General features: G+C 41.3%; 1 protein-coding gene across 1 annotated transcript in view; it reads left to right on the forward strand.

The window, feature by feature from the left end:
- Positions 1-10,958, forward strand: part of TBL1X (transducin beta like 1X-linked) — a 372,330-nt gene that overhangs the window by 85,165 nt on the left and 276,207 nt on the right. Inside the window, exon 2 of the mRNA XM_019524649.1 lies at positions 7,159-7,232. The gene's annotated coding sequence lies outside the window, so the exon portion shown is untranslated. The remainder of the gene's footprint in view (positions 1-7,158; positions 7,233-10,958) is intronic.

A 10,958-nucleotide genomic window follows, 5' to 3' on the forward strand; every position in this document is an offset into this window, starting at 1 on the left:
ATGACAAATTTGATCAAACAGCTTGCTTCCCCCTACCCCCCATGTCCTCCAGATGAGCTGAGGCTCCATTCTGTGCCCCACCCTGCCCCAGCCCCAGCCCCTGCTCCACTCCCTCCCTTGCCACAGGGGCCCCATGCCCCTTTCCTCCCCCCTCCCCTTCCACCACAGCAGACTTACCAGGTGAATGCAGCTCTCCAAGCTGCTGGGCTGTGCTCCTGGCCCTAAGCGTGCTGTGGCTGCGTGAATGCATGGGGCTTTTATTGGCCAAATAGTCAGCCACATCCGGCAAAAAAAGTAAATTTCCAATATAGTAAATTTTCTTTATATTGGTGCTGATCCGATATCAGACTGATCTATCAGTGGGATTAAAAATTGAGACATGCTTGTGGATTTAAGACAGGTAAAACACTAGTCATCAACAGCACTACATGGCACTATATTATTTATTGTTTTGTGATGTAAAAGAGCATTTGAACAGGGCATTTATTTATTTTATTGAGTGTTTTTTTATATATCAGGCCAATCCTAGACTTGTCAGCATAGGAGCTGCAAGTTCTGCCTCTGTCTATGCTTTATGTATGACCAGTGTTGGTATACTACCTAGTTCTAATCCTAAATATGAGGATAATTTCAATAACCTCCCTATACAGTAGAGAAGTGCATAGTCCCTTTTATGAATGGGGAACTGAGGCAAAGAAAATCTAAGGGATAGATCCCCCCCAGAAACTTAGATGCCTAAACTCAGGCAATAATTGACTCGGACATTTCAGGCCCTGGTAAGAGGTTACATTTATTGCATGATTCATTTAGGCTAGATATCAGGAGGCACTACTTCACTGTCAGGGCAGCTAGGATCTGGAACCAACTTCCAAGAGAAGTGGTGCTGGCTTCTACCCTGGGGGTCTTTAAGAGGAGGCTAGATGTACACTTTGCTGGGGTCGTTGGACCCCAGTATTTTTTCCTGCCATAGCAGGGGGTCGGACTAAATGATCTACTCAGGTCCCTTCCAATCCTAGAAACTATGAAACTATGTGTTAAATCACATGATAAATTATAACATGCTGCAAGATGAGCCAATTTTATGGCCAGATAAAATGGGAAACCAGCCACATCTTTTCACATCTTCGTGGCTGGCTTGCACTGCACTTTTATTTGAATGTGTAGTATTGGATTGCACCATGGTTTTAGATGTTGGCATGTGGGGAGCTGATCAGCTGAGGGGCTTCCTGCATGCTGGCACCTAGTGCTACATGGTGCATTCTGATCCAGTGCTACACGATACAGCTTTTAACCAGTCAGCATGCAGGGAGCCAATTGGAGCTGATGCTCATGTGCCACACCTAAACCCATGTGATGCAGCCCAATTCAGAGCTGCATTGTGAGGCTTTCAACTTCTGACACATGGGGAGCCCATGGACTCCTTACTCCGGCAAGTTGAAATGGTGCTGCAGGAATCATGACATCAGGGACCAGTCATACAACTGGACCCAGATCCCCAAAATTGTGTAAATTCTGTGTGTATGCACATCTGTCAGGGCAGGGCATTTGATTTTTGGGATATGGGATAAAATTCATCAGGTCCCAATCACACAGATATGGTCATCTGTCAGGCACTTATAGTTGCATTCAAGGGAGCCTTCTATACCTCCCCCTGCAAAAATAAACAAATGAACAAAAAAATCTCATACCCCACCTATTTTCTAGTGTGTGGTACATTTAGTTAAATTGGGACCAGGACAGGGGGACAGTAAGGAGAGAGAATGTGAGTCTGGAGAGGGAGAACAATAATATAGTAGAGTAAACTGGAGTGGCAAGGTTGGAAGGATGATGCTAAAGTTACAGAGCAAGGCGATTGAAATTAAGATCAAGAGAAACTGGGACTAGGTCAGGAGAATGAAACTGAGCTGAGAAGACAGTGGTTGATAGCCTTATCCTGGTACAGGAATAGGTCTAAATTGGAGGAGAAGGTAGTAGGAGTTGTATCTAGGGGAGCTGAGAGTGGAGACAGTATGCACATCTACATGTGCTGTGTTTTAATGTGCATTAGCCTATTTTAATACTTATTAAAGCATTACAACAAAAATTGTTTTCTTGCTAATGCACATAAAAATAGGCGAGTATACATTTTTCTAGTACTTTACAATGAAGGTACTAGATTTAATGCACATTACATAAAGTGCATTAATGAATGTGTAGACACAGCCAGTGTGATTAGAGCACAGTCCGTTTCAGAGCCTGAAACAGGACTCCATTTCAGAACCTGAAACAGGACTTAGGATCTGGGAGTCTTAGCATTACTCTGCAGTCTACAAATATTTGTTGAACCCATTGGCATGATTTCCTTTTTCCTTTTGCTGCTTGTTTACATAGAGGATAGCATTCTACTGTGGCTACCAATTGCCCATTAGCGCAAAGAACTGAGATCTTCACAGTATGCCTGAAGGTACTAACCCTAGTGATGGCCTGCGAATGTCCAAATATCACAGAAGGGAATTTCTGTGGTATTTTAGTTTGTTTTGAAGTAAACTAGGAAATTTAAAAACTGCATTGAAGAATATTGTTAAATTTGCAAGCTAAGCACTCAGCAGTTAAGAAATGGCTGAATTAACCTGTCTGTAATATTTTAATTTGGTTCCTTGTGTGACAATGCAAGGTGATTATACAGTTTAATTTGTTACAAAGGTTCAAAGGTGTACATTGAATAAGGTAGGAGACTGCAAGAAGAAAAAGAATGGTTTAATGGTTATAGCAGTTGAATCTTGTCCTGGAGAACTGAATTCTGCCCCTGACTGACATAAAATTTCTGTGTGATATTAGGTACAAGTCACATACACCAAACTTTTTAAACTTTTTAATAAACCTGATTCTAGGATTTCCTACCTTTTTTATGTGTGTGTGGTTTTGTAGCCTTGTGTGTGTGTGTGCGCATGCGCACATGTGTATGCATAAAACGATTCTCAATTGCAACTAAAATTAGCCTAATCATCTGTTTGCTGTCTTTATATTCTTTCTAATTATTTTATGATTATCACTATTCTGTAATTAACACAAAACAAATAGAGCTTTAAAAAGTGTCCTTTTGGTGCAGTTATATTTTATAACTATTAGTAAACAATTTGACAGTAATTTTGGGGATTTTTTGACGTGGAACTTCTATTTGTGTAAATGTATTAGGACACAATTTTTAATTATATTGCTAATTATATGATTTTTTTTCCCCCAGAAGACACATGACTTAGTTGGACAAGTGAACAGAATTGTGGTCTCATGTGCATGTGTAAATCTGGAACTTTCCAATGTTCAAGTGCTTGATTTTACTACCTAAATAACGTTCTTTTAATGTGTGTTATGTGTGTCTGTATATATAGTTTTGTTGCTATATCCTTATGGTTCTTTTTAGCAGTCAACTGGATGACATGTGAAGGAAAAATAAAAACAAGATATTTGTGTTTATTATTTGAAATATTTGTTACACGTTAAGCATCACTTTATGAATTTACTATTTTTCTTTCATCAAAGAAATTGATAAATGATAAACTATCATATTTTCTCTCTCATTTGACACAATGCCAGTTTTACTATAGATGAAATAATTCAGATTAATATTAACTCTGTTTTTTTTTTCCATTTGGCTATCAAGTTTTGGCCCTGTGTTGTGAACATAGTTAAAAGTAATGTTATGGTTATTGTTTAATAATAATAATTTCAATGGGTGAGAAAAAGCGGAAAGAGCCATTTCTACAGCATTTTCTTCAAACATGCCAATTCTTTAACTAAATCCATGCAGGTGGACTCTTGTGTCTATGGATAGCAATGCTTAATTAAAGCTCCATGGCCAGGTACAGACATTACACATTTACTGGTATAAGGGATCAGAAACCAGTCTATACCTGTAACAGAACAAAAGTTTGGCACACACAGACTGGTTTAAAAATGGCAGAAACCAGTCTAAGATTTGGTTTCCCTCCCCCACCAACAAAAGAGTGAATGTGTGTTCTGTTCACTACTGATCTAAACTATGCCACTAAACAGAAAACTGCATAACTTAGATTGATTCTGTCTCAGGCTTATTGAATGTCTATGCCTAGCCCCTATGTCTGCAAAAATTAACTCCATATGGTTGAATAACATACTTTGGAAATGTTTTTTTTTAACTATGGTGCAGAGATAGGATGATCCTTTTTTATTGGGCTCCAAAAACAAAAATCCAATGACCCTTCAGGAGCCTTATACACACAAACCTCTCACAATTCATTAAAAGTTAATTGAATACACAGGATTTCCACTTTAAGCAATAACAATTTTCAGATAATTTTAATATGTGGCCAATAAAATTTTTAATAAGCCATTTTCAATTAATACATTTATACCTCCATCTTGTAATCTGCCTTTAAGATGCGCTTGTTTTCACTCAAAAAATTTCTGTTTTGTGTTTGCTTGATTCTACACAAAGAATGACATAAGGAAGGTTTATTTTGGTCTTTTCTGGTCAAGTAAATGGTTGGGATCAAGTCAGACATCTAGCACTTTTAATTGCTGACATTTATGGATTTTTGGAGTATTGGGATAAACTCTTGAACTCTTTGGCTAGGGACATTCAAAAAGCCAGAGCTTGAATTGATTCAATCTTTGCAGGTTAGTCTAACTTATATACACTAAATTGATTTGCAAGTGAATAGACATTCACTTTTGAGTCCTGAAATGCAGGCACGTGCCCACAGTGTCTCAGGTTAGAAGCCAGGGGGTGCTAAAGCAAGCCCTGGGCTGCAGGGAAGCTGTGCTAGGGGGTGGGGGAGGGAGGTGTAGCCCCAGCAGGATTGAGTATAACTGGGGAGGGCCTGTAGGACCCCAGCCGGGGTGTGCTTGGAGTGGAAGTGAAGAAGTAGCCCTTGCCAGGCTTGTCCCTGAAGCCAGACACCAGCACGGGCAGTGCCCCAGGTGAAGTAGGGCAGGGAGATTAAACTCCCCTATCTCCTCTCTCGGGCATGGGCATGGTCTGCTCAGCTTTCCCCACTGCTTGCTGCTTGCACAGTGGAGGGCCTGGTCAGAGCCAGCAGGCATGCCCCGCCATCCACCCACGGCTGCCAACTACCCAGCTGGGGCTGCAGGGCTGGGATTCGGGCTGTGGGTCTGAGCGAGGCTGGCCTACAGGCGCTGTTGAGGACAGATGGGTTGGGGCAACCCAGTCTGGGCCACAAGGGCTGGACCCATCCCAGAAGGCTGGTCTTGGGCTAGGGCTGTGACAGCTGGGTGGCTGGATTGCTCCCAACTCCCCATGCCCAGGCTGGGCAGGGATGTCGTCAACTCACAGCTGGCTGGGAAGGGCCTGGCAGAGCTGGCTCAGGCTAGGCCATGGGGGCAGGGCCCTTCTCAGCCAGCTGAAGATCCATGACAGCCTGGCGTGGTGGCATGGGTGGTGGCTGGCCAGGCAACAGGCTGCCCAGACTGGCTCAGAGGCAACAGTGGGCTCAGACCTTGGCAGCTACCTGCTAGGGGCTTGTGTGCCCACAGCTGCCACCACAACCCCTGTCCCTCACTGTGCAGCACTTGGATGGATGCAGTTGCAGCACAAGCTGCGCACTGGATAAGGGCCAATGTGGCTGTTCTGCCTCCCTTGCTTTCAGCTGCTGCTGCTGCCCCTCCCCCTTCCATGCTGCTCTATGTGGGTGGGAGGGAAGCTTCAGCCTGGCGGCTTCTGTCCAGTGCATCAAGCTCTAGCTCCGGCTCCCAGCTGTCTTCCATCCACTCCACCTCCCAGCATGATGAGCAGTCCTTGCTGGCAGGCAGAGAGGATGGAAGGGGTTTAGGAGCTGGATCTCCATGTGCTGGGAATAAGCCATCGGGCTGAATCTTCCCCCCACCCTTCCCCACCACCCAGAACAGTGCAAAAGGGGCAGGAGTGGTAGGAGGAGTTGCTGCTGGGGATCAGGGGAGCATAGCAGCACCTGGTGGGCTGCACTGGCACTGGATGTAGCTGCACCCCAAGCTGCACACTTGCTGGGGCTGGTAGAGCTGTTCTGCTCCCCTCACCTCCAGCTGTGACTCCTGCCACACCATGCTGCTCCAGGTGGGTTGAAGCTTCAGCCTGGGGGCTTCTGCCCAGCACATGGAGATCTGGCTCCAGCTCCCAAACACCTTCCACCCATGCTGCCCGCGTGTAGGAGCTGCTCATCATGCTAGGCAGGCAGAGTGGATAGAAGGCAGCCTAGAGCTGGAGCTAGCATTCCATGTGCTGAGCAGAAGCCACAGGGCTGAAGCTTCAACCTACTTGAAGTGGCATGGTGTGGCAGGAGCAAGAGTCACAGCTGGAGGTGAAGGGAGCAGAACAGAGCCCCTGTGCCAGGGAGCCATGAGCCCCTGTGGTAGGGAGCTGCCTCTGAGCTGGCCAGCCATCACCCATGCCATCCCCCATGCTGCCAGGCCGGGCTGTCACAGAGCTGCAGCCGGCTGGGAAGGGCCCTGCCCCTGCTTCCCAGCCCAGACTTGTCCCTCCATGCCTTCCCTCACCAGTGCTTGTAGGCTGGCTCAGCTCAGCCCTCCAGCCCCAACCTCAGCCCCAGCTTCAGTTGTGGATGAGTCAGGCAGATGGTGGAGCCATGCCAGTGGGCAGGCTCTGGCTATGCCCTTGCTGTAGTGGCAAGGGGAGGAGGCGTTACCCTGACAGGGGCTGTTCCACCCAGCCAGGCACACCCTGCTGTGGTCCCTGGGGGGAAAGGGAAGAGAGTAAATCTCCTCCTGCCTCCTTAGCCTTAGGGAGCCATGCTGGGCTGGCATCTGGCCATGCCCCCACCCTTGCTAGAGAGCAGAGGGGTGGGGCCAGCCCTACTCTCTGGAGCAGACAGCACAGCACAGCCTAGAGCTGAAAAGCATGCTGGGATGCTGGGGGACTCTGGTTTAACTTAAACCAGGAAGGGGTTTGGGACACATGTTCTATAAACCATTTTGACCCAGATCAGTTAAGTCTGATACTACATTCAACCAGTTTTATCATAAACCGATTTCAGCCATTTTGAAACTGGTTTATGTGTGTTGAACTTCTGTTCTGTTACAGGTTTAAATCAGTTTCTGATCACAAACTGGTTCATGTGTAACTTCTGCCCCTAGCATTTATGAGGACTTGTGTGAAACTTGCATTTGTTTTCTTTTTGTCATTTACAGATACCTAAGAGAGAGAGTACTGCCCTGAAGGGAAAAGTTAAGGGAAACTGGGGATTCGGCTACACTTGCCCCGAGTAAGTGAATGTTTGGATGGAAATTTTTGTTACATAATGACATTAGTGTCAGTTTTTAAAGATTTTCTTTCCTTGAAAAGTAAATATTAACTATATTGGCTTTACATGCTGGAAATTATGAAGATGACTCACAGTTTCTTGGAATGAAATGGGAAAGGAATATTTGGGCCAGTTTAATAAAATGTTGTATAAAACCTTCAACATTTCATAACAGGCCTTGTTTTTACTTCCACCTTCAAAGTCTGTATAAAATTAAATGCAGAAAAAGATTGTAGGTCATGTTTCTGGTATCAAGGGTTGTTTTTGCTTTTATAAATTCCTTTTATTTTTATCTTTATTTTATTTTGAGAATAAATGTTTAATTCATTGTTTTCTTAAAATTAAGCCCATGCTTTGCTGGATTGGGAATAAAGTGCAGAAGAGTTTGCAGAGATGAGGGTTTACAGTGGAAGCATTTGAATATCAGGGAGCAAAGATGGACAAAGAATAGAATGTAAGAGAAAATGGTGAGCTAATATAACAATTTAGCAAATTGCAGAGAGTAGCTTCTCATTGCTGTATTGATTGAGAGGAAAGCTACTGTCATTTGAAAGAGTTGCCATTAAGTAACAAAAGGGTGCTCTTTCACTGCTAGGGCTGAGTATCGTGGCAGAGATTCCTAGGCTTTTGCCATTCATAGATGTAAAAACAGAAACCAAGAATCCAAGAACCAAACCTAGTGTCCTACATGGAAACAATTACTGTTGAGCACTGGGACAAGCCTGACAACTTTCTAGTTTACCGGGAAAGGTGATTAAAAACTTATTCTGGTTAGATTAAGTAATACTAGAGGTCTAAGGGATTCATTGTAATCCTTTAGGGTTTTTGAATGAGTAGCTAAGTACTGACCACTTTCCTGTTGAGTATGTGTTCTTAACATAGAGACAAGAGTTAGAATTCCCTTAAATAAATGTCATAGTTTTAGCACTTATCCATGGTAGCAACTTGGTAATTGGTAATGCTAATGAAAATCCTATTTTTCATCCTGAGAGGTTTATATTAATTTACACATGATGAATATTATATGTTTCTACCTGTGTTACCTTTTACAAAAAAATGCTTCTAATGGTGTTTCTTTTCTTTGGTTCAAATCTGGTCTATACTCATATTAATGTGCTTTATTCCAAAGCATTATCATAGCTTAATCTGATTTGTGTTTTCAGTACATTTTAAATAAGAAATCGATACATGCAGTATAACTATGTAAGAAAATACATTTTAGTCCTCTACAGTATTAACTGTAGTTTTTATAATGGAAGTGTCAATGTCTTCTATTCATTTACTTTATTAAAAAGTATCAGGTGTGAAACTTCTTGTAACAAACTGCAGAATTAAATAAGCTTTAAGATTTTGGTTTCACAATGTGTTACACGAGTACACAGCAGAAGCATGGATCCTTATCTTCACTGTGAAATATTTAGGACTTCACTTAAGGTCAGTTTTGATTGTATGTCAAACATTGTTTATGAGTCACTGCATTCAAACTGACTGGGTTGTTTTCATGTACATTTATAGTCAGTACTGAAGAGATGATTCTTGCAAATGGTGCATGCCTTTTGCATCACTATGGATCCAGCTCCAGCATCTAATCCTGAAATAATGGTGCACCAAGTGTAAAGTTTATTACAGGAGTGGAATACAGTATTCTTAAATAACACCGGCACATTTTTAAAATAAGAATTGGCTTAACAGTTACATTTTTAGTGCAACAGCATGGAAATATTTTCCCCTTTTTTCTTAACTTTTGTACTTGCACAATTGTGAACGTTTTCAGTCTGTCTTTGCATATTTTAGTCTATTGCTTTTGACAATGATGAAAGACAAGGTATGCCTTGACCTTTAGGATTTGGATCTTGTATAAGTTCGGCCATTCATTTTAAGCTCATTTTTTTTCTCTGCATTGTTCACGCTTTGTCATTTTGAGTGTTGCACTAGAATTTCAGCAAGAAATACAGTCTCTCTAGAATTATAGTTTAATTTTTTTTCTTTCATGTGACAAAGAAGCTTGTCAGATAAAAAAGTTGTCAATCAGCTATTCTTTGCAAAGAATATGTAGTTGCATTTGTCTTGCCTTGAAACAGAGATGTAGCTGGTGTAGTTCTCTGAAAAACTAAGCATGTGAAGGCCATGCATGCCCTTTTTAGAATCCTGAAGAAGGCAAAAAGTTAAGAAACAGAGAGTTGAGCTAGTACTGATTTAGTCTGTCCTCATATTGATATAGGATTGTTCTCTGCAGCAATTTATTTAGTGCTTTACCCAGCATGCTCTTTTATTTGCCAGTCATTTGTGGTTATTGTGGCATTTATTTTTCTTTTTCAAAATTGAAACTTAGAGTCCTGAGGCCAGATTTTCCCATTTAGGCACATAAATGAAAGCACTGATTTTTGAAAGGAGTGCATGTCCAGCAGCTTTTAGTGGGCACATCATTTTGAATGAGAGCTGAACTTTTGTGAAAGTCTTGTCTTCTGTTTGCATCAGCATAAAGTATGTTAGTGCAACATTGCCTGTTATAGTAAATTATTTTTCAAGGATCATTGTATAATTTAAAAGCATTTGTTTTCTTCGCTAATAAGCTAAGCAAAGACTATTTGTTCTGTAAGACATAGCAGTTCAGCTATTTTTAACAGTTAATTTCAGAGGGATTATTATTATTATATTCTGTGACTTCTGACAGCAATTTTTAGGATACAAATGTATTTCTGTTCAATCAACATGGCAGGTAATCTATCATTTTGGGGGACTTAGGGCTGTTATTTATTATATCTTTTCTCACGGAGGTAAATTAAGTTTGTGATTTGACTTGAATCAACTTGGAAATTGAAAATTCCTAATAAAATTTACATTTTATTAGATGTTTCTGTAAGGTTTTCTTGTCTTCTGTGGAAATTTTTTTTCGGTAGTGATTTTTTTTTGTTAATGAGAGGTTTTAAGGCTAAAGGTTTAAATATTCTGAGTGTTAATGAAACAAAACAAATCAGTTTAAACAGTTGCATGTGTTGAAATTATTGGTTCTCAAGGAAGTAATAGAATGGATGTCTGCAAGGAAGACTTATTTCCATCTTCAGTGTACAGTCTGTTATTTTAGGTCTGCTGATCTAAATGTTAATGAAATTAAATCTTCTTGTTTTATTTCACAGTCCAAAGCAAATTGTCACAGTCTTTCCTCAGTGTTTGGAAACCTATATATCAGTAAACTTGAAAGGTACAAATGTACCTTGGTTGGCCTCAGCATTAAAACATATAGAGACTGCTGCTTTATGAGGCTGTAAATGAGATAATTGATCACTAGTCCAGGACTTGGAGGTAGATGTTGGCTTTTAAAGAACAATATGTTATTTTACAAATTCCTTTAGAGGTGAATGTTTGTTTTTAGTGATTCCTGGAGAGAAGGAGTCTACTTTATGGTGATACTCTGCATTAATAAAATACATAGTTTTCTGTCTGTGGTTTTTTTGTTTAGGACCCAACTCCTTTTGAGCACCCTGCTACCATACAAATTTCCAAATACTGTTTACCATTAGCAGAGAGTGGGAGGTTCTGTTTATGGTTGATAAGAAAATTTCACTTGCTCTAAATTTAAAAGGAAATGTGACTTCAGTTAATGTGCACTACATATGAGAAGCAATATAGTTATTCTGGTTTTGTGATCCAAGTATTGAGAAGAATTATAGAAAGGAGCCAAGAGCC

Source organism: Gavialis gangeticus, unplaced genomic scaffold (assembly GCF_001723915.1).
Source record: "Gavialis gangeticus isolate Ggan-Ray unplaced genomic scaffold, GavGan_comp1, whole genome shotgun sequence".
Lineage (NCBI taxonomy): Eukaryota > Metazoa > Chordata > Crocodylia > Gavialidae > Gavialis > Gavialis gangeticus.